At 39.5% G+C, this 24,963-nt stretch overlaps 1 pseudogene; it reads right to left on the bottom strand.

Annotated features, from left to right (window-relative positions):
- Window positions 1-2,762: 2,762 nt before the first annotated feature.
- On the bottom strand, window positions 2,763-14,609 carry LOC115950358 (annotated as a pseudogene).
- Window positions 14,610-24,963: the final 10,354 nt, after the last annotated feature.

Here is a 24,963-nt window from a genome sequence, read left to right as displayed (position 1 = left end):
GTTACAAAACTCTAAGGTGCGAAGACACAGTAGCTTCTTCCAGAGAGAATAAGGCATCAGTCACCTTTTGCATATGTTTTCTTTATATTCTCTTATGTGACGGCCTCTAAAACAAGCCTTATATAGGTCTAGGGTTGTGAGAAAAGAAACCCTACACAAATACAAAAACTTGGGCCGAAAATCAAATCTGGAAATCTGAATTCCCGTAACCTCGATCAATCGGGAGGTGTTGAGTAGGTGTCGAGCTTTAAACTTCGACAGATACAGTTATCGAGAAGCTATCGAGGAGCTGTCGAGAAGACAAGAGCTTTCTCGATCAATCCACTAGCTATTAAGAGGTGTCGAGATTGCGATAACAATCAACTGAAGAGCTCAATAGATAGCCTAACTGTCGAGAGGTATCGAGCTATCTGTTCGCAAGTGTCGAGCTATCTGTCCAGTTTTAATGAACAATTTTTCTTCACTTATTTCTTGGTCTAATCTTCATGGCTTTAATACTAGATTTGAACAACATGTTTCTTGAAGTATTAAACACATCCTAGATCTACCCAAATACAAGTAAAGTGCGTTTTGTTAAAGGATTAGCCAATTACACAAATTATGTCCTTAACAATGTTAGCGGTATCAAAATTCAATAAGTGTGAGACATGTCAACAAAAAATAACTAACCCACTAACAATTGAAAGACGTATGTTAGTAGTAATTATTTTTGCATGCATATCTCTCATTTATTAAATTTTGATACCGATGACGTAATATCATTCGATACAAAATATCTTTTTGTACCAACCTGGTCGTATTGGCAAAGTTGGGTTTATTAAAAACATTGCCCGATGTCTGCTAAGAGGAACCACACTTGTAAAGTGATAATATAGGTTTAGCAAAAATTATGGGCCATCTAGTCTTATGATGTCCATTGACAATTAGAATGGAAGCGAATAATCAAATCAATGGATATTTTGCTAATGCATTGTTAAGGCCTTGCAGCCTAAGATACAAATACTTTTTCTTTCGAGTCTTTTTTTTTCCTCCATTCTTTTCTTATTTAAATTCTTATTCTTTAAAAATTGCAAATTTATTCATAATGATTTTTATTCTCTCCTTCAAGAATTGTATTACTTTGGTAATATATATATATATATATATATAAAATGTGTTTTAAAAAATATTTTAGTTGAAAATGAGTCTTAATTTTGTATCGTATTAATCATGAAATTTAGAAGTATTGTTACTTGAATAGTGAATGCCTTGTACGCTTTAAAGTAATTAAAAAAAGAATATTTTAATAGTAGATTTTGGATATTTACATTATTCAATGTTGGTATTAATAACTTATTTTATGTTATTGAAAAAAACTATCCTCATTACACCTGTGTTGCGCATACTCGGAGGCCTTTTTTTTTTTTAATATAAATATTAATACTTTTCATTGATCCCAATTAGGGATTGATGTTTTTTCCAATCACCAAAATCTCTAAGAGTGTGATGAGATTTATGTATATGTGGGTGTGATGGGATGTTATATGAAAAAATTAACGTATAAATCTCATCACACTTTTAGGAATTTTGGTGATTGGAAAAAACATCAACCCCGAATTGGGATCCATGAAAGGTATTAATATATATTTTTAAAATAGAAAAGTGGTGTGGCTAGTATCCAATGCATCAATGCACTAAACATGTTAGAATGCATTCTAAGACTTGATACAGTCGAGTAAGGTGATTTTTTGGGAGGATACGATCATACCTGACCCATGAACAGCCTTAAAATTTAAATAATAATAAATAAATAAAACACCATCCAAAAGAGGATCCTTTGTAACACTTGGAAGAATCCCTTTTTTTTTTTTTTTTTTTTTTTTTTATGCTTGGTCTATGAGAAGAATGTAGCATGGTTCACTAAATATCATCACATTAGCATATATATATATATATATATATAATTTTTTGTAGAAAATCATAGCCAAGGTTTCAGCAAAGAAATTGAAAATCATACTTTCCGAAGTATTTCAGAAAGCCAAAGTGCTTTTGTTTTGGATAGACAAGTGACAAATGTGTTACTTGCCTTTGAGACCCTAAACTATATGAAAAATAAATGAAAACAGAACATACAACATGTATAGTCTTATTGCTTTATTTAATTTTATATTCTAACACCAAGATCCAACTTTAACACCAATATAACTCTTTGAATCACTTAAGGCTTGTTTGGTTAAAAAAAATGATCACTCATCACTCATCACTTAAAATACCCCAACTCCCTACACCCCACCCATTTGGCACCATCACTCACTTGTCATCACTCAATATTTTTCAACTGTTTGTGGGTCCCATACCTATCACTTGGTGCAGCTTTTACTTTCTTTTTTTATCCAACCCCCAATACCCAAACTCACCGAACCCAGTAAAAAAAAAAAATCACCAAACCCAGTGAGAGAAAAAAAAGTCAAAAGTTGTAGTTGACTTGACTAGTGGACCCCTCAATGTATGTTTAATTACGGAAATGCCATTGAAAACAGAGTTATGAAAACTAAAAACACCTAAAATGTGTTTTCAATTTCCATAACTCATCACTTAAAAATCAGAGAATTGAGTGATGGAAACAATGATTCAACAAAACTCATCCAAACAAGTGCTCTTCCATGAGACCCACATGATTTGGATGATGAAAACAGAAAACTGAGTGATATCACTCAAAACTCACTACATCCAAACAAGCTCTTATTCTTCATTGCACCCCTTGCCATTATGTGTCTTCTGTCCTAGACTTGCTGTTGAAGAGCGATCTCCATCTCTTCCAAGGACCTTCCCTTTGTCTCTGGCAAGAATATATAGATGAATGCCCAAGCCACCATACATCTACCAGCAAGCATAAAGAAGGTCCTACCAATCGTAATTGCTTTGTAAATTGAAATAAAACTCATGGAAATTGTTGCATTCATGCCTCTATTTATAGCCACCCCAATACTGGCCCCTTGTGCCCTCAACTTCAAAGGAAATATCTCAGAGCTATAGACCCATGTCACAGGCCCAAGCCCTAAAGAATGCAATCCCACAAATGTGTAAGTAGCAGCAATACTTAGGCTCATTGCCAATGAATGCTTTTCTTTGTAGTGGTTCGTCATGGTCAAGCCACATCCTAATCCTACAAGAGCTAAAACCATACCGCCAGTGCTTATTAGCAAGAGAGGTCTCCTCCCAACTTTATCTAGTAAACATGTGGCTATTAACATAAATAGTCTTTGTAAGTCCTATCCCAATTGTGGCAAGTAAGAGCTTGTTCTTGTCAATAATTCCAGCTGCCTTGAAGATTCTTGGACTATATAACAGCACTGCATCGATACCAACTGAATGCTGGAAGAAATGAAGTCCTACTGCTGCAAATAAAATTTGACGAACAGAAGGGGAAGGCCTAAACAACAGTTCATTGCAAACCCCTTTGCCGCAAGCCTTGCTAGGAAGCTTTATAACATCCTCAGTGCAGTTTATATCTATTCCAGCCGCAGCTTTTATGTCATGGAAACGGATTTCAGCTTCTTCCTTAGTACTAGATATTTGCAATAAGATCTTTTTTGCGTCTCCTAAACGACCTTGAATAACTAACCACCTTGGCGACTCCGGCATTTTTAGGATGCCTAAAGCCAAAGCAAGAGAAGGGACTGCTGCAATTCCAAGCATTATCCTCCATCCAAGTTTCAAACTCAATTTGGGAAAAAAAAAAAATAGTTTGATATATAGCCAAGTAAGATTCCAAAGCTAAGGCTAAGGTCAGGAAGGGAGCTTATGAAACCTCGGGTTGAAGGAGAAGAAATTTCAGTAGTGTAAACTAGTGCAATCAGAAGTGCAAAGCCTGCACCAATGCCAGTGGTGCACCTTCCGATCATAATGATTGTAAAGGATGGGCTATAGCCCATTAGAATTGCACCTAGGATGAACAAAATAGAGGCTAGGAAAATTGTGTAACGGCGACCTATGTAATCGGAGATTCTTCCAGCAACAATAGATCCTACAAGAGCACAGAGGTTTAAGATTCCAGCAATGGTTTCCAGTTTGGTGTCATTGATTTTGAGATCTTCCTTTATGTACATCATTGCTCCACTCATTACACCATTATCTGTATAAGATATAGAAGATGAAATTTTAGATCAGTTTAATGCAATGATGTTAGAGGCCATCCTTTTCCCAAAAAAAAAAAATTATATATATGCGTGTGTACAAATATAACACATTAATTTTCTAATACAAAAGTAAGTCATAATAAATATATATAGAACTATATATAAAATTATCAACCTTGAAATTATATATATACACCCTTACTTCAAATCATTTTTTAAGAGAATTTATAATTTTTTAAAACTTTATTGAGTGTACAAAGTGTTGAGGACAATTTTTTCACACCACATAACTTTATTTCATTAGCAACCTGCACCACATCAACATTATCATGGATTTTTGGATAATCTCTTTTAAAACCCAAAAAAACTCATATTTACACAAAAATGCGTCAAAGCCCATGGTTCAAGCTCATAGCACATCATCTCATTTTTTGCTCATGATCCAAGCTCATGAGTCTCATCGGAAGAATTTTGAGAGTCGTGGTTTAGAGGGCTAAGAAGTATGTTCAGTAAAACTCTAGTGGTTCAAAGTTGACAAAGGAAAACATGTTGTTTGACATGTCTTTTCCAATTCCTTGAACTTTGACGAATTAGTGTGCAATAGGTAACATTTGGTAAGTCTCTCATATCACATAACACTTAAAATGATAAAACTCCTCATGCTCTTTCCATAAAAATTAATGTTCATCATATAATATAAGTTTAAAAATGTAATTATACTATTTCATATATATTATATAATTATTTTCATTTAAATCAATCCCAAACACATGGCTAAATCTATATTAATATCTCATATCTAGCAATAAATACTCTCCTTGCTCTCCAAAATTTGGTTAAAACACCAAGAGACCATAATTACATCTTTAAAACTTCATCAAATATCAACCAACTAGTTTATTACTTTCCAAAATTATATATAGACTAAACATATAATTTTTCAAAAAAGGAAACTTAGCCAAAAATACCAATAATAGTTCCAGCAGAAGCTGCAACAGCTCCAACAAAAGCTACCACAGCTCCAGTAGAAACAGTAACAACTCCAGCAGCAACTGCAGTAGCTCCAGCAGCAGCTTAAGCAACTGACACATGTCTAAAAGTAACATCATCAACTCATTAATGTCCAATCCCAGCAGCTTGCTACCATACCCAAAGAAGCAAATGTCCTATAAAAGAACTCATACCATTTTAAACTAAGATCCTTAGCCTCCAGCTGTAATACCAGATATAGAAGGATCTCATAAAGGTTATCATACCATTTTCAGCCAAACCATGAATTTAATGCTAAATATTTTCCTCCAGTAGAGGATATCATTTAGATGACATCATCCAGCAGCTACTGATGTAGAGCTGACAGTAGTAACAATAGCTCCAGCAACATTAAAGGCTCAGAATTTCTTCTTTTAGCTATAAAAAAAAAAAAAACCAATTAAGGAAATCACTTATTTTTCCAAAAACCTTTCCTTATTTGTTGATTTTCCCTTCAAATAATTCAAACTTAATTACATACTTGGCTCTATATAAAGAGGACCAAGCAACACACAACAGACACCATTATACACCACTATCCATCTCTCTCTCACTCTCTTGTTCTGAAACTTCATTCACTTTGCTACCTATATCTCTAAACATTTCCATACTTCTCCATCTCTCTTACAAAATCTCTCTTCTTAGATAACAATACAACACACCTATTACAACACTACAATCCATTTCTTCCACACTCTATTATTCTGAAATATCATCATTTTACTGCTCATAAACACATCTCCATCTCTTTCTCTATTTCTCTTACAAAATCTTTCTTCCTAAAAAGCAACATAACCCATGACATAACACAAAAAACCACTCCAGCAGCAACTTTAAGCTCATGTATTTACTATATTTAACCTTCATATTATCTATCTCACACTTCCATATATTTAACTAACACATTCCTTACAAAATATCCATACATACTTCTCATATATCTTTAAACTCCTTGTCTCACAAAGTATACATATACAAGATCTCATATTCAACAAAGTATCTACATATAATTCTTATACATATTACAAATATCATATCTCATAATACATATATATTTCTTACCATATCCATACATCTTAAAACATATTAAATACTATTCCAAGAACATTTTATCAAAAACCCTTCTCATAGAAGGCATATAATTATAATACTAAAAGCCCTTCATATAAAAGGTACAAACTTATAATATTAAAAGCTCTTCTCATGAAAGGCAATATCATTTATATATTACTAAAAACCAAAAGAGTATCATCATGAGGAATTTCATTTATGTGCATGATAATGGAGATAAACTTAACCAACCTATGCACACGGTTGGAAATATTCTTTCTCCCTCCAGTTGCACCCATTTTTCCCCTTCAATCAGGAAGTCACCATAAAAGGACTCATAATACCATACTGTACTGCTGGACTCATTTCATCATGCTGTTGAAATGTTATAAGTCCATTGATGTTATACGGCTGGAGCCACAAACTATGAAGATAAGTTATTATATTTTTATCTCCAAAATTATACTATTAAGTATATTTTATTTTATTATCGTTGTACCACTATACTCATATTATTATGCCGCTGGAATGTTATCAACTCACTAATGCTATATGGCTAGAGCCACAAACTATACACTGATGTTATAAGACTGGAGTCACAAACTATGAAGTAATGCTATACGGCGGGAGCCACAAATCACATAAAGAATAAAGTGATGCTATACAGCTGGAGTCAGAAACATAAAAGATAAGTCAATGTTTTCTCCATCTTTGAAATTACATTATTAAGTATATGTTAACTTATTATTATTGTACTGTTGGATGCAAGTTACTTTATTATCATCTCACTATTTAATAAAACATGATCTCACTAATACTTCATTAATGAACATATATATTAATGAATTGATCTACCGTCGCTAGACATATTATTCGAACATGAACCACCACTGGACATATATTATTCGAACATAAATCACCGCTAGACATATATTATTTGGACATGAACCACAACTAGATATAAACTATTTGAAATACATTATTTGGACATAGACCATTGCTGGACATACTGTATTATGTTGAACATGAACTATAACACAGCTGGATATGGACTATTGGACTCATCCCATTACTGGACATATGCCAATTAATTATTCATTCTAATGCACATCACTTAACACACATAATAATAACGTTCAACTCACCATTTAATCAAATCTATTATGCTAAACATATTATTTATTTATTTTAACCATTATCACGATTCTAAGACTTTGGACTTTATCTATTTTGTAGGCTTGAAAATGTACCGGAAGCCATTGGTCTATGCGGCCCAATGTCGAGTTTTGGTTTAAACTCTCCAAAACAAATTCGAGTCTAGCAAAGTCACACCTCCAGTGGAAGACACGTGGCTACGCGCAAAAACCGCCCCCGACATAAAGTAATATGGTTTGCTATACAAATATATAAAAAAACAAATTTAGCGTCTTCCATAAAAGTTATGCTCAATAATGATATTTCACATAATAAAATTCATCAATAATCAGTATATATCATCAAATTGTTTGCAAAACTTCATCAATTATTATTTCCATGTTAATAATTTGACAAATCAAACTCATAATTTTACAATTGAAGTCTCAAATGAGCTTTTTTTTTCTTGCTTAATAAAATCTTGATAATAGAAATTTTCAAACAAATTGCATATATCATCAATGTTGAATGATTTTTAAACATTCTTAAAATGTAAGTTACTTCATTAATCATTCTTACTCACAAAATCAAGGATTCCATTATTTACTCACAAAATCTACTACTTCATTGATCATTCTTATAAATGGAAGTCTATTGAGATTGTATACTCTAAAAATTCTCTCTCTCTCTCTCTCTCTCTCTCTCTCTTCTTTTTTTTTTATGGAGGCAACCTAGCCCAAGATTTTTTTTAATTAATCACTAGATTTGTTGATCGATATTTTTTTTGGGGCGTGGGGGGGGGGGGGAGCTCTTTTTTTGGGTACAACCTTTAAAAAAGCATAAATATACATAGACTACAAATTCTATTGCATAAGCTATTCAAATAAATGTGTCATTGATTGCCGAAAAAAAGTACTACAAACAACATTTTTTTTTTTTTGAGAAAGAAGTTAACTATTTTATTAATCAAAATTGGCTAAATCAGCCTGAACACAATGGTGGATGTCTGGTGGTACATCTTCCATCCAGACAGTTAAATCAACTTCCCTAGCAGCCCTTCTAGCCAAAGCATGCGCTACACTGTTCCCTTGGCGATGTACATGAGAAAAGCCAATAAATGGAAGAGTATTTGACAGAAGCTTAATGTCCTGAAGGATATTCCCGTGTAAAGCTAGAGACGGGTTTGGTTCGTTTAGCTCCTTGCAAATCACTTCTGAGTCTCCCTCTAAAATTACTTTAGTAAAGCCAAGGTCCAGTGCAAAGTCCAGAGCTCTCCTCGTAGCCAATGCTTCAACTTGTGCCACCGTCGTTGGGAGTGGAATTTGCTGTGCCATCGACGCCATAACAACGCCGTCTTCGTTCCTGATGACAACGCCAATACCAGCTCTTGCTTGCTGGGCAAATATTGCTCCGTCGTAGTTGATTTTGTAGAGGCCATGGTCTGGTGGCTTCCATCTGACGTGATTCCTGTGCTGAGGCGTTCCACCCGATTTATGGATGAGTTGAAACTCGTTCTTCCTGTCTTTGGATAAGGCGTGAATCTGCCCCAGAGGACATGTCGTTTCATTAAGGCGAACCTGGTTTCTTCTATTTCACACAGCCCAGCTCGTGAATGCCAACAGCGCCACGTCCGTCTCCTCTTCAAAGGCTCGTATAAAGATTTCTTTAACACTTCTTCCTGACATCTCTGAGAGCCATCGCCATTGAGAATCTGCATTCCACATTACCTGCACATCAACACAAAAGAAAATAGCATGTGAACAAGACTCCTCCCCTGTTCTGCAAATTTCGCACCGACCCTCAGGGATGATCCGTCGACGGCATAAATTAGCTTTCACCGGTAACGCTTCTCTACAGGCTCGCCAAACAAAGTTTTTGATCTTGCTTGGGACCTCCAATCTCCAGATTTTCTTCCACAAACCATCGGCTTGCTCTGTTCTCTGAGGTTGTGTAGAATTCTCAAAAAGGAACTTGTAGCCTGACTTGACTGAGTAGTTGCCGGATGGTGTAAAAGGCCAAACCAGCACATCCGATTGGTTTGTGGCACACAGGGGGATATTTTTGATGGTTTCAGCTTCTTGTTCATTGAAAACATGGTCAATGATCTCAGTTCTCCACCTTTTTGTTACCGGATTTATAAGCACCTCCACATTCGAATTTTCCTGTCCATAAAGAACCGGTGTAGTAATCTTAGGTGAAGATTTTGATGGCAACCAATTGTCCCCCCAAATCCTTATCTTCTTCCCGTCTCCCACTCTCCAAATAGCCCCTTTTTGAATAACTTCCCTTCCTTTTAGAATGCTTTTCCAAGCATAAGAAGCGGAAGGGGAGTCCTTGGCTTCTAGGATGGAACATCTTGGAAAGAACCTAGCCTTAAAGACTCGGTAAAATAGGGATTTATCATCATGGAGAAGGCGCCAAGCTAACTTGGCAAGCATCGCCTCGTTGAACATTGTCAAATCTTTAAAACCTACTCCCCCTTGATCTTTATGCAAGCACAAATCCTCCCATTTAATCCAATGTATCTTTCTCCTATCTCCCTTTTGCCCCCAGCAAAACTTCCTGATGAGAGTCTCAATTTCGTGGCACAAAGTAATGGGTAGTTTAAAGCAACTCATCGTGTAGGTGGGGATAGCTTGGATAACTGATTTGATGAGTACTTCCCTTCCAGCTTGTGATAAAAGCTTACCCTCCCAACCTTGTAATCTCTTCCAAATCCTCTGCTTCAAATGGTCAAAACTAGCTCTTTTATTTCTCCCTACCAAGGCCGGCAATCCCAAGTAGTCTTCATATTGCTTCAACTCATGAACCCCAAGAGTTTCCATTATTTGCCTTTGCGTGTCGGTAGGGGTAGACTTGCTAAAAAAGAGTGCAGTTTTGTCTCTATTCAATTTTTGCCCCGACACTTTTTCATAAGAGGAGAGAATATCCATCACCTTTTCACACTCCTGGGTGGTAGCCCTACAAAATAAAAGGCTATCGTCTGCAAAGAACAGGTGAGTTAATTTAGGGCCATTACGACAGATAGATACCCCCTGAATGTCACCCATATCTGTTGCTTGTTGAATCAATCGATGTAGTCCTTCCGAGCAAAGCAGAAATAAGTAGGGTGATAGGGGATCACCTTGGCGAATACCCCTACTTGGCCTGATATCGCCACTAGGTTCTCCATTAATCAAGATTGAGTATGTGACTGAGGTGATACACTCCATGACCAAATCTATCCACCGATCATTAAACCCCATCTGAGACATCACCGCCTTCAGGAAAGACCACTCCACTCGATCATATGCTTTGCTCATATCAAGTTTGAGCGCCATGTACCCTGAACTTCCGGAGTTGTGATTTTTCATATAATGCAATGTTTCGAAGGCTCCTAGGATATTATCTGTGATCAAGCGCCCTTTGAGAAAAGCGCTTTGATGTTCTGAGATAATGTTGGGGAGGACTCTTTTCAACCTGTTGGCAAGAACTTTTGAAAAAATCTTGTAAAGCACGTTACACAAGCTAATAGGTCTAAACTGAGTAACATACTCTGGATTCTTAATTTTAGGAATTAAAGTGATGAATGTATGGTTTAGAGAGTTAGGAAGGGAACCTGAATTCAAAAAACCAAGCACATCATGGGTTACATCACCTCTTACCAACTCCCAAAAATTCTGATAAAATAGTGGCGGCATCCCATCCGGTCCAGGTGCTTTAAGTGGTGCCATTTGCTTCAAAGCCAACTCAACTTCCCAAGGTTGAAAATTTTCAGTCAAACTATCATTCATTTCAGCTATAACTACCCGTGGAATGGAGTTCAAATCAAACACTTCAATATCTGGATTGGTGGATGAGAATAGTTGCTGAAAATAGTTCATGAATATGCCGGAAACTTCCTCTGGTTTTGTACACCAGATGTTTGACTGGTTTTTAATTCCTGTGATGAGATTCTTGCGCCTTCTTTGAGTTGCCCGACAATGGAAATATCGGGTGTTTCGATCACCATCTTTGATGTGCAAGGTGCGTGACCTCTGTCGCCACATTCTTTCCTCTTTACCCATTAAAGAATTGATCTCTTTCTTTAGCTCAATTAATTTGCTTGAATTTCCACCCTGGAGGACCACTTTTTCTGCCTTCATTAGTTCTCTTCTTCTTTTTTCCAACTGCTTTCTTACATTACCGAAGCTATTCTTGCTCCAATTTGTCAATGCCGTCCCACATTTCTCAACCTTTCGGATCACCCTAGTGTTTCCTGCCTCTTCATAGTTAATCTGCCATACCCCTTCCACTGTTTCGCCACACTCCTTATCACCCAGCCACATTTCCTCGAATCGGAAGAGCTTTTTCCTCGGTGAGCAATCCAAGACCGACTGCTCAATCCAAAGAATTTTATGGTCTGAAGTTGTGCTGTCAATATGATGAACTTGAGTACCTGGGTGTTTGGAGAACCATTCATAAGACACCACAGCTCTATCTAACCTCTCCCAAATCGAAATTCCATTGTTACAAAGTTTACTCCATGTAAAGGGAGAACCCTTGAAGCCAATGTCCATCAGTCCGCATTCATCTAGTGTGTCACGGAAGAGCTGCATCTGTCCTGGTGGTCTAATCCGCCCCCCTAACTTCTCACTCTGCTTTAGGATCTCATTGAAATCCCCAGCGCACAGCCAAGGCAGTGAGTTTTGGCTATGAAGATTGCGAAGCAGCTCCCAAGTTTCCTGCCGTTTGTGAGTTTCCGGTTCGCCGTAGAATCCAGTAAAACGCCATGCTTCCTCTGTGTCCTTGTTGATGATAACGTCTATATGATTCAAAGAAGAAGAAACAACATCGATTAACAAGTCATTCTTCCAATAAAGAACCAAACCTCCACCTCTGTTAACCCTCTGAACAACAAACTTTTTGTCAAAACGGATCCGGTCTTTTACGAAATCAAGCCTAGCTTCATCTGCCAGTGTTTCGGCCAAGAACACGACAGTGGGAGCTTTTGCGGTCACTACCTCCGCTAGTTCTTGAACTGCCAGTTGGTTCCCGAGCCCCCTGCAGTTCCACACGATGCAACTCATTGCGCTTGGCGGGGCTGAAAATCAGCCTCCGCCATAACCGGGTAATTTTCTGCAACTCCATAAGCGACCAAGATTTTCTTGCGAGGTGACTCACTGAGATCAATGGCCATGTCAATGGGGCGTTTGGAGCCAATCGGATCTTCTGTAGTGGCAGGATTACCAGAAAATTCACAGACCAGTCGCTTCCATTTGGTCTGAGATGGTTTCTCCACGAACAGGGGAGCTTGGCTGTAATTAGTGACATCTTGGAGTGGACGTGCATGGGCCCTGTGACGTGGCATGTCTCTTGGTGGGGGCTCAACATGCCCCTGGTTGAGTGCCAGCTCAAACTTAAGATTTTCAGAGTTAAAAGGCTGGGTGTGTACGTGAATAGGTGCAACATTTTTGGTGTAACCCAAATTATTTTGCTGCTCGTAAATCCCCAGTTCTGCGTCAATCTCATTTAATTACTCCTCAAAATCATTCCCCTGATTTTCGTGGGCCTGGGCAACAGGAATGGAAGTTTCCGTTACTGACCCATGATTATGGGGATTTGTATCTCTGGTTTCCATAAAATCCGCGCCCCTGTCTGGTGTTTCCTTATCCGTGTGGGCAGTGGAGTTTGACTTTGGGATCGGTCCTGTCGCCATCGGAGTGGATTTCATCTCCCTTCGCCGTCGTGTAGACATGTTCTCCACCCTATCTTCATAGAAACCGGAAACCCGAACCACCGTTTTCTTTGGCGGACCTGTCTGCAACGCACGTACCCACGGTCCAAATTGTTGATCCTCTGCCCTCAGTGTACCTTTGCTTTGGATCCAACTATCACAGTCCCTGTCACCATGGTCAAAACAACCACACCAGTAGCAAAAATTAGGCAAACGTTCATACCTGAAGCTTACCCATGTTTTTCCGCCTTCTTCGAAAGTAACTACCCTTCCTCGGCAGAGTGGCTGATATACATCTAGTGTGACTCGCACTCTAACATAGCTGCCTCCCTCACTGGCAGAGACACTAGTTGATCTATCAACCTGGCCTATCGCTTCACAAATATCTTCAGCGACCGATTTGTTTCTATAGCCGATTGGAATATTATGCACTTGAACCCAGAATGATGCCTTGTCAAATTTCAGTTCTTCCAGAGGAGTTTGTCTCTCATATCTCTCCAAGACCACCAAATATTTATCGAAACTCCATGGTTCGCTAGAGAGAACTCTATCCACATCTTCCTTGTTATCAAAAATAAATAGCGCCGTGTGAGACCCTTCCTTACTCACCGTGAAACCACTGTCCGCCTTCCATAGTGGCTTAAAAGTCCTTGCCACTGCATCCATATTCAAAGCCCGTTTTGTGAAAAATTGTGCTGCTATGATGTATTCCTTTGAGCATCTATCTTTTTTGAAACAAACATCATCTCCCTCCTTTTCGGAAAGAGATAGTCGATTCCACTGCCATGTGAGATCTTCCATGGAATACTGGATAGAAAAAAACTGTCCTTAGAGGAATGAAAGGAAAGAAGAGAACTATTTCCCAGCCCCCAGAAAAAAGTTAACCCACAAGCCCTATACGTAACACTGTCACGCAAGGGGAAGAAAAAACCTTACAAGAAGGTAGAACAATTCTACTGCCTGAGGAAAGGGAGAAAGCACCTTCTCTCAGAGACAAAGAAACCAATAACAAAAAAAATCTTAGTACTACAAACAACATGAATGTATATACATGTACATTAGTAAAAGGGTCCATTTAATATATGTTTTTAAAGCATTTATTAATATTACATTTTAGTCATAGAAAAAAAAATCAGTTGCTTTTTTCTTTTCTTATAAAAAGTTTCTAAAAATACTTTCTAAACCAATATTATTAAGGCATCCATTAACTTTTTTTCTTTATAATTTAATTATACTCTAACTTAATCTAAGTGTATATGTGTATAAAGCTTCCTCTTGGAGACTTGAAAATTGGCCCTTGCCCCTCCTCCCCCTCCTCCTCCTCCACTCCACAGAATTTTGTACTTGTAAGGATGCATGGTGGTGAAACTTTTTGTTGTAAGTTGTAACAACAATAAAATAGAGTTACAGGTGATATACAATTACCATAAACATATCACATACTAGGATTTAGATTTCAAAGACCTCCAAAGAAAGGAGTACCTTCCGTAACCAAATATAAAGGAGATCATGGAGGCAACTACGGCACAGGCACAAGCATAGTTGTTGAAACTTTTATGGTTTTTCGCACTGCTCTCCTCCATTGGGATTACACTTGTTGTAGTTGTTTCTAAAAATTCTTTTGTTTCTTCTTGTGTGCCTATATGTAAACATCAATCTTTAGTAACCGTAGCTGTAAGGACACGTTTCTTTTGGCGGCCCAATAGTGTTGTTGGGCTCGCACATGAAAGATCCCTCACAATATGATTTGTAGAGAGTGGGCTTGAAAAGCTTGGCCTTGATCACAGGGTGGTGTTCTGGTCTGGATTTTAGGAAGATTCCTGTGAGAAAATGGACTGGGCCTGAACGTTGAAGCCCTACAACGTTGCATCTTCTGAGAATGGGCTCCTCGGACTTGATCCGAGGACCCTTGAGGTCCAATCCCGGCAAGCCAACGGAGAGCTTTCTCTGTTCTATGCATGGATCGTTCCGGCGTTCTCCTTCATAGTCTTTTTCTCTTTTTTTTTTCAGGATCCCCCCCCTACCAGATTCACTTACTTCTTCTTTTATACTCGCCTGCGTTCGATGTCCTTCGTCCACGTGTAGGGTCAGCCTTTATAAGACTGACATTTGTCCCATCAGTCCAATCCCGGAATTGTTGGAGATGGCTGATAAAGCTGAAGAGTACGGCTCTGTCAGGGGCAGGGCATTGAATGGCAATAGGAGCAACTTTTCCGGATATTCTTAGATTCTCTTTTAAGTTTGACCCTACTCCTGCTTTTACCCCTCTTTTTTGGTGGGATTTCGGATCTGCCGAGGACTGGATTGTCCTCGGCTGGATCCCAAGACTACCTAGTGCTCTGCCATAGGGCTTGGGCCATGATTCTCCTCGACTCGGACCTTCTGACCCCCTACGGGCAAATGGGCTTTGGCCCATAACTCATTGGGCCCCACAATAGCCCCTCAAAACCCTGCTATCCGGCTTCTTGGTTGGAAAGGAGGGTTTTGGTAAACCCGGGCCTTCAGTATGGCTTGTTTAAGTTAGCCCTGCATTGATGTGGGCGGTTTTCCATCTGTCCAGGAAGTTAGCCGGTTTTCAAGGGATTCCATTTAATCTGCTCGTGATCCGTTCCTGCCGCTTGGCTGTCCCAGATGCGCCCTTAATGAATCCCCTTCACGAGGCTCATTTATGTCCGGCGGCTCATTTGATAAGGTGGAGAAGTGGAACGGGCGCCTCTTTTTTCTCCAGATTCTTTGGGAAAGTTGAATGCATTTAATGCCCTACATTCTGCCCTTCCTATAAGAAGGCAGGCAGGAGGCCATCACTCTCGTACTAACTCCCTTCCATTCTTCTGAGATCACAACGAATGATGAAGAAATCATACCCCTCCTCAAAACACCATGTTCTGATAAAGCTTGAAATGGCTCGATCAGGGCAAGGGTGGCGCAGACTTAAGATCCGTCCCGCCTCTCTTTTAGCCAAAATCCGAAGCAGGGGCTCATCACGCTGAACTCTTGGCGTGACTGAGTCGAGAACACCCAATATCAGCACCACCCGGCTCCTCACGAGCGTACCTAACATGGCTCCAGTGTGTTAGGAGTCAGGGCTGGGGCAGGGGCTAAGTGCTTCTGTCCCTCCCCCTCTTTGCTCACTGGTGCCCTCCTCCGCCTTCCTCTTATAGTCTTCCCAGCACCAGTTCCGTTCTGGTGCTTTCTCTTCTCCCTCTTTTGCTCCTTTTCTTTCTTTTCATCCCTTCTCTCTTCTTCTCCTCCTTCTTTACTCATGTCCTCCATCTTCCTCATTCATCTCCTCCATCTTCTTCATTGATTTCTTCCTTACTATTTCCTTCTTCTTTATTCATTTTTTTTTTTTGAAGTGAGTTCTTCTCTTAGTAAGAGCAACAATGACGCAGAGATTGGAGAGACTTTGAAGACGAGTTTGAAAGAAGCCTGCTGGTTTACTTATCTGTACTACGGATGTTATTGTAGCTTAGGCAGTTCACATTTTGTATAGGCTCGTTTGAGCTCCTATCTGTACGTTGTAATAATCCCTTATATTAATAAAAGTTGCTATTATATCATTTTGTATATTCTGTCTCTATGTTTTATAGATTTGCAAGCACCGCTCGGCGCCATAATATAGCATCTAGGTCAATGCCAACTAGGACCAAAATACTTGATAATAAAAAGATGTCGCCATAACTCTAATAGGAGTGCTCGGCCCAACAAGGCCGACCAGAGAAAAGTAATAATTACCCATGTTGGCCGAGGGGAGAACTGGAGGCTTGATGCCATGAGAGAAATAACCATTTGAAGACACATCACCCACAAGACGAATAGCCCTCTTAGGCCGATGAATACTGGGCCGTTCTAGCGCTTTCCTTACACCTTCGTTGGGCCTAACCCTTTAAGGTACTTAAGCCGTGGACGATGTGGCCTGACGCTTTTGTAGAGTAGCCCATCGTACAAAATTCATATCTTTTCTTATCCGAGCGGTCGGTTTCACCATTGGCTTGAGTCCGAGGACCATACAAGGCCTTGGTTCCGTCCATAACTTGCAATAATAATAATTTTTTATACTTGGTTTCCCCCTCCTCAGGTATCTCACAAGCTGCCGAGCGGGAGGTTTTCCTCGGCAACGGTTACTTCCCGACGTGGGCCGTAGTCCGTAGGCCATCATGTAGAACGGGCCTGGGCCGCGAATTTACTAGGCCCACTGATCAGGAGATATTTCCGTAGTCTTTGGTCATGCGGTACTTTTTGACGTCCCAGTGTTCGAGGTGCACCTTCACGAGGCTCCTTTAATCTTGTGGTTGCAGATGGCGTTGGAAATCGAGCCAGAAACATTTTGTCTGTAGCGTTCCTTGGGACGCTGCGTGAGTTAACAGCCATCGCCTCATCTTTTCAAATAAATAGGAGAGTAGATTGTTTTTCCTATGCACAACTCCTTCAGCCTCTTCCTTCAGCTTCTTCCCTTAGTGAGTTATGTTCGTGGCGAGGGTTGGGGAAGAGGAACTCTCTTCGCCGCAGAGGCGCCACGTTCTCCTGAGGCTCAGAAGGGTGATATACGGGCAACGAAGGCATAGATTCAAAGGAATATTCCCTTTTGACAGGGGGGAGAAGACGTTTCTCCCTCTTTTAGTCAAAATCCGAAGCAGGTTCTGGGCACGCCAGACTTTTGGTATGTCCGAAGGAAGAAATTCCGCCATCAGCGCCGTCTGCCTTGTAGCAGGCAAATTTTTGCGGGGGCTTCTCAACTTCCGGCTCCCCACACCTTTTTTGTAGATGGTGTTAGCCCGAGGTCAGGTTCTTTGGCTGCCTGAGTTATGGGCATGCGAAAGTATAGAGGAGGAAACAGGGTCTTGAAGCAGTAGCCAACCTCTCCTCTGTGCTACCTCCTCGGCTTTGTCTTATTCTCTTGTATTTCCCTTTTGCTTACGCGGTTAACTCTACTGTGAGCTTGCTTCAGCTTCTTATTGTACACTGTACTGTTTTCTCGTCTTAATAAAAGATGTGTTCATTTCTGCATGCATACTTTTCCTTTCAACAACTACTTTGCGAAAGGGTGTGCTCCATGTGTGCGTCTCTTCAATGGTACTTAGAATAGGAAATCTTAAAACATAATCCAATTAACTCTAATGCATCAACACTACCGAGCATTACGACGATAATTCATAGTAAGGTAAACATAAGAAACTGACAGAGGTAACAATTGGATATTCTGTGGTAAGTACGAGAATACCGTCCGAGGAGTTGACCAAGCAATAGAGAGTTCAGGTTGTTTCCCAGGCGACATGTTGCCCTATATCGCATTGGTTCTTTCAGTGCTGCAAGTCCGAAAGCGGACCTGAGAATCCCCGCGATTTGGAAACTGACCCAACGGTTAGTGGAGAGTTTTCCTCAGATAAATTCCAAATCCCATGTAATGTAGTTTTTCCTTACAAGTAGTTGGTTTCCCACAGGCTTGAGTCCGAGGACCATGCAAGACCTTGGTTCTGTCCAAAACTTTTGATTTTTCTCTTGTAGTTGGTTTCCCCACAGGCTTGAGTCCGAGGACCATGCAAGACCTTGGTTCTGTCCAAAACTTTTGATTTTTCTCTTGTAGTTGGTTTCCCCACAGGCTTGAGTCCGAGGACCCTTGGTTCTGTCCAAACTTTTGAGATTCATTTTTTGTATTTGGTTTCCCCACAGGCTTGAGTCCGATTTGGTTCTGTCCAAACTTTTGGTATACAGGCTTGAGTCCGAGGACCATACAAGGCCTTGGTTCTGTCCAAAACTTTTGATTTTTCTCTTGTAGTTGGTTTCCCCACAGGCTTGAGTCCGAGGACCATGCAAGACCTTGGTTCTGTCCAAAACTTTTGAGATTCATTTTTTGTATTTGGTTTCCCCACAGGCTTGAGTCCGAGGACCATACAAGGCCTTGGTTCTGTCCAAAACTTTTGATTTTTCTCTTGTAGTTGGTTTCCCCACAGGCTTGAGTCCGAGGACCATGCAAGACCTTGGTTCTGTCCAAAACTTTTGAGATTCATTTTTTGTATTTGGTTTCCCCACAGGCTTGAGTCCGAGGACCATACAAGGCCTTGGTTCTGTCCAAAACTTTTGATTTTTCTCTTGTAGTTGGTTTCCCCACAGGCTTGAGTCCGAGGACCATGCAAGACCTTGGTTCTGTCCAAAACTTTTGATTTTTGGTTTCTTGAGTCCGAGGACCATACAAGGCCTTGGTTCTGTCCAAAACTTTTGATTTTTCTCTTGTAGTTGGTTTCCCCACAGGCTTGAGTCCGAGGACCATGCAAGACCTTGGTTCTGTCCAAAACTTTTGAGATTCATTTTTTGTATTTGGTTTCCCCACAGGCTTGAGTCCGAGGACCATACAAGGCCTTGGTTCTGTCCAAAACTTTTGATTTTTCTCTTGTAGTTGGTTTCCCCACAGGCTTGAGTCCGAGGACCATGCAAGACCTTGGTTCTGTCCAAAACTTTTGAGATTCATTTTTTGTATTTGGTTTCCCCACAGGCTTGAGTCCGAGGACCATACAAGGCCTTGGTTCTGTCCAAAACTTTTGATTTTTCTCTTGTAGTTGGTTTCCCCACAGGCTTGAGTCCGAGGACCATGCAAGACCTTGGTTCTGTCCAAAACTTTTGAGATTCATTTTTTGTATTTGGTTTCCCCACAGGCTTGAGTCCGAGGACCATACAAGGCCTTGGTTCTGTCCAAAACTTTTGATTTTTCTTGTAGTTGGTTTCCCCACAGGCTTGAGTCCGAGGACCATGCAAGACCTTGGTTCTGTCCAAAACTTTTGATTTTTCTCTTGTAGTTGGTTTCCCCACAGGCTTGAGTCCGAGGACCATGCAAGACCTTGGTTCTGTCCAAAACTTTTGAGATTCATTTTTTGTATTTGGTTTCCCCACAGGCTTGAGTCCGAGGACCATACAAGGCCTTGGTTCTGTCCAAAACTTTTGATTTTTCTCTTGTAGTTGGTTTCCCCACAGGCTTGAGTCCGAGGACCATGCAAGACCTTGGTTCTGTCCAAAACTTTTGAGATTCATTTTTTGTATTTGGTTTCCCCACAGGCTTGAGTCCGAGGACCATACAAGGCCTTGGTTCTGTCCAAAACTTTTGATTTTTCTCTTGTAGTTGGTTTCCCCACAGGCTTGAGTCCGAGGACCATGCAAGACCTTGGTTCTGTCCAAAACTTTTGATTTTTCTCTTGTAGTTGGTTTCCCCACAGGCTTGAGTCCGAGGACCATGCAAGACCTTGGTTCTGTCCAAAACTTTTGAGATTCATTTTTTGTATTTGGTTTCCCCACAGGCTTGAGTCCGAGGACCATACAAGGCCTTGGTTCTGTCCAAAACTTTTGATTTTTCTCTTGTAGTTGGTTTCCCCACAGGCTTGAGTCCGAGGACCATGCAAGACCTTGGTTCTGTCTAAAACTTTTGATTTTTCTCTTGTAGTTGGTTTCCCCACAGGCTTGAGTCCAAGGACCATGCAAGACCTTGGTTCTGTCCAAAACTTTTGAGATTCATTTTTTGTATTTGGAATGTAAGCCCCTAGATCAGGGCGGGGAGAGCTGGCTTGAGGCCAAGAGCCCCTAGGGCTGCCCGCGCCATAGGTACTGCAAGGCGTAGCCCCTAGCAGAAGTTTATGTCGGAACAACAACTGCATGTCACTGGAGACGGAGGAAGCTCCGTGAATCTTTGCTTACTAGAGAGTTGACTCCACCGCCACCTGCGCCAACGCGCATGCTTTCCCACAGACGGCGCCAATTGTAAGGACACGTTTCTTTTGGCGGCCCAATAGTGTTGTTGGGCTCGCACATGAAAGATCCCTCACAATATGATTTGTAGAGAGTGGGCTTGAAAAGCTTGGCCTTGATCACAGGGTGGTGTTCTGGTCTGGATTTTAGGAAGATTCCTGTGAGAAAATGGACTGGGCCTGAACGTTGAAGCCCTACAACGTTGCATCTTCTGAGAATGGGCTCCTCGGACTTGATCCGAGGACCCTTGAGGTCCAATCCCGGCAAGCCAACGGAGAGCTTTCTCTGTTCTATGCGTGGATCGTTCCGGCGTTCTCCTTCATAGTCTTTTTCTCTTTTTTTTCTTCAGGATCCCCCCCTACCAGATTCACTTACTTCTTCTTTTATACTCGCCTGCGTTCGATGTCCTTCGTCCACGTGTAGGGTCAGCCTTTATAAGACTGACATTTGTCCCATCAGTCCAATCCCGGAATTGTTGGAGATGGCTGATAAAGCTGAAGAGTACGGCTCTGTCAGGGGCAGGGCATTGAATGGCAATAGGAGCAGCTTTTCCGGATATTCTTAGATTCTCTTTTAAGTTTGACCCTACTCCTGCTTTTACCCCTCTTTTTTGGTGGGATTTCGGATCTGCCGAGGACTGGATTGTCCTCGGCTGGATCCCAAGACTACCTAGTGCTCTGCCATAGGGCTTGGGCCATGATTCTCCTCGGCTCGGACCTTCTGACCCCCTACGGGCAAATGGGCTTTGGCCCATAACTCATTGGGCCCCACAGTAGCCTTATACTAATTTAAGTAGAAACACTGAATTCAATATTTGATGCATGAAATATTAATTTGTCTATCTTTCCATAAAATCACAAGAGAATCTGATTCACTCCTTCCTGACCTCTTATATACCTTTTTAATGTTATTATTTCTTAAAAAAATTTACACTATAACTCACTTTTCAATAGCACGAAAGGACATTGATCCCTTTTCTTCTTCTTCTTCTTCTTCTTCTTCTTCTTCTTTAAAAAAATTTTAAAAAAAAAAAAATCCTCAACGTAACATCTTCTTTTGTTTTTAATTTTTAAACAATTTCTCCAATTCATTCCCTGTGTTTCTACTTTCTACCATTTCATTCTCTCTTAAAGCTCACTTATCCTCTAATAAAATCTTTTTTCGAATAAATATTAATGTATATCCCTCGATCAAAATCCTACTCTTTAACATTACGAGGTGACCTTTTATCTATCATAGAATCATTCTTCAATGTCAAAGAAAAGGAAATGTTGATGGTTGTTCTCTAATTTAATTATGTGGGTAATTATAAAATATCTCAAGAAAACAATATTTGCTTTTAATAATTCTATTCTCTCACATAAACATAATAGTAAATCTCATTAATTTTTATGTTTATTTTTAATTTTTTTTTTGATAGTTTCAACTTATGGCATCTGCTCTTGATAATAGCTCTTTATTATTAAACCAAGACACCTATTAGTTTTTTGTGTAAGCGGAGATTGAACCCCAAATCTTTTATTCAACCATCATTAATTAAATTCATGGTAGTATACAAAATTTATATGAGAAGAAAGAGTACACAATTATTATACTCTATAAGTATACTATAATTTTCCTTGTACATATAATGAGTATTATATTTATTACTTTTCAAAATTTGACTAGTTTTATTTTTCAATTTCGTGCTCACTTTTATGATAACTCCAAATGATACAAAAAGTTGAGAGAGAGAGAGAGAGAGAGAGCGAGAGAGTTTTTCCTTCCAATATCAATTACACTTTACCACCCTAAACTATCCACTAGATTACACTTTGCACCCTAAACTATCTGACTGCACACTTTGCACCCTAAACTATCACACTTATCACGCTTTGCACCCCGGTGTTATTTTTCTGTTATATTTAACAGAATCTTGTTGCATGTGACAAGCACATGCTTCTTACTAAGGTGAAACAAAATTAAAAGACTAAAATACCCTTCTCAAGATTAATTAAAACAAAACCTAATTTTTTTCTTATTCGTTTGGTTTGCCGCTGCTTCATCTGCACTCTCCCTCTCTCTAAAAGAACACAAAATCTCAGAGTTTCTTCCTTGGCCATTGACAAAGTTTAAATCTTCTATTACAGGTTAGCAAAATCAAAATGCATTCAATTTATGAGATTATTGTTCTAAAATTTCAATTTCGCTTCCTAACTACCTCTTTAAATCGGTGATTTATTTTATGTGTGATGTTGTTTTGGGTTTGGATTGATATATATATGGTTTTGTGTTAAGTTTCATATGATTGAGCATCTGTCTAAGCGGATTTGTGGATGGGTGTGTGCCTGTGGTTTTTTACTATTTGGTAGCTTTTTGAATTTTTTTAATTATGGATGGGTGTGTGCGTGTGGGTTTTTGTTTTTTTTTTTTTTTACACTGTTATAGAATATTATTATGTGTTTGTATTGACTTAGGTGGTGTCTTCAATTGGTCCCCACATTGTATAGAATAATTTTTGTCCCACTCGTAATATTGAAACCATGTTTTTGACTAGAATATTTTAATGCAGAAAAAAATACAGCCAAAACATGGAAGAATGTGATTTAATATTTGAGATTCACCACGGGGGAAGGTTCAAGAATTTGAATGGGTTAATTTATGTTGGTGGTGACATAACAATTCATGGTGAGGGATATGATAGGGACTGTATGTCCTTTATTGAGGTTGAGAGTATTTTGAAGTCATATGGATATAAAAGGGGGGATTTAGTTTATTACAAACAAGTTGGCATGAATTTGGATGAAGGGCTTGTGCAGATAAAAACAGATCCAGATGTGTTGAAGATGGTTGACTGTCATAAAGGTGTAGAAAATGTGGTATTGTACACTGTTAGTCAAGAGATTGACAGTGATTGCATACCATTTACTCATAACCTACCTGAAAGTGATATTATTGGTGGTAGCAAAAGGAAGGGAAAAGAGAAGTGTGTTGCTAATGCTACTGGTTTTAATAGACCAAAATTGCAAATTAAGGGTGGGAAAAATAAGTCTACTGGTAGCAATAGGAAGGGAAAGGAGAAGGTGTGTGATGATGTTGTCCCCCTAGGGTATGATGCCGATGGTAACCTTGATGTGGATTGGCATGAAAATATAGCTGAAGATGAATATGAAAGCTTGAATGAGAGTGAAGAAGAGGAGTTTGATGTAGAAAACAGTAGAGCTTATAAAGATCGTTTTTGGAGTGAGGTACTAAGTGGTGATGAAGACATATTTGAGCCAATTGGGAAGGAAAATGACCCCAAGAAGGAATTGTATTTGACACATGGAGAGCAAATGGGTAAGGATTGCGGTTCTGATATTGGCAAAAGTGATGAGCTGATTTCTCCTAAGCCCACATCTGAAGAGGATAACTGTAACACCAACAAAAATCTTGAATTTAATGAAATTGATATGGCCTGTCCAGAACTTGTGAAAGGTTTGAAGTTTGGTGACGTTGCCACTTTTAGAGAAGCTGTCAGAGAGGCCAACTTGATTAAAGGCAAAGATTTACGTTTTGTGAAGAACAATAAAGACAAGGTGATTGTGAGATGTAAAGCTGAGGGATGCAAATATAGGGTTTATGGTTCTCAAGTAACAGATGAAATGACCTTCCAAATTAAGACATTGAACCCCACTCACACTTGCACTAGGGCATACAAAAATTCAGCATGTACATCAAGGTGGATTTCTAAGAGGTATATGCAGAAGTTTAGATATGATTTAAACTGCCCTACTGCTGGATTGCAGAAAGAGATCAAGGATAAGTTTCATGTTGATGTGGGTAGGATGCAGGTGTATAGAGCAAGGAAAAGTGCTGAAAAATTAATTGATGGTGACGATAATGAACAATATAATAGAATTTGGGACTATTGTGAGACATTAAAGGCTACAAATGTGGGTACCACTACATTGATGTTGGTGGATAGGCCTACTCTTGATGTGGCAGGTACATTTCAAAGGTTATACATTTGTCTCCAAGCTACAAAGGAAGGGTTCAAGGCTGGATGTAGACCCTTAATTGGGCTAGATGGATGTTTCTTGAAGGGCAACCAAAAAGGACAAATCTTAAGTGCTGTGGGAAGAGATGCCAATGATAACATGTACCCCATTGCTATGGCTATTGTAGAAACTGAGAGCAAGGACAGTTGGTCTTGGTTCCTTGATTGCTTATTGAAGGATCTTGGCC

Source organism: Quercus lobata, chromosome 6 (genome assembly GCF_001633185.2).
Source record: "Quercus lobata isolate SW786 chromosome 6, ValleyOak3.0 Primary Assembly, whole genome shotgun sequence".
Lineage (NCBI taxonomy): Eukaryota > Viridiplantae > Streptophyta > Magnoliopsida > Fagales > Fagaceae > Quercus > Quercus lobata.
The sequence above is the reverse complement of the archived record's forward strand: the minus strand, read 5'-3'. Positions and strand labels throughout refer to the sequence as shown.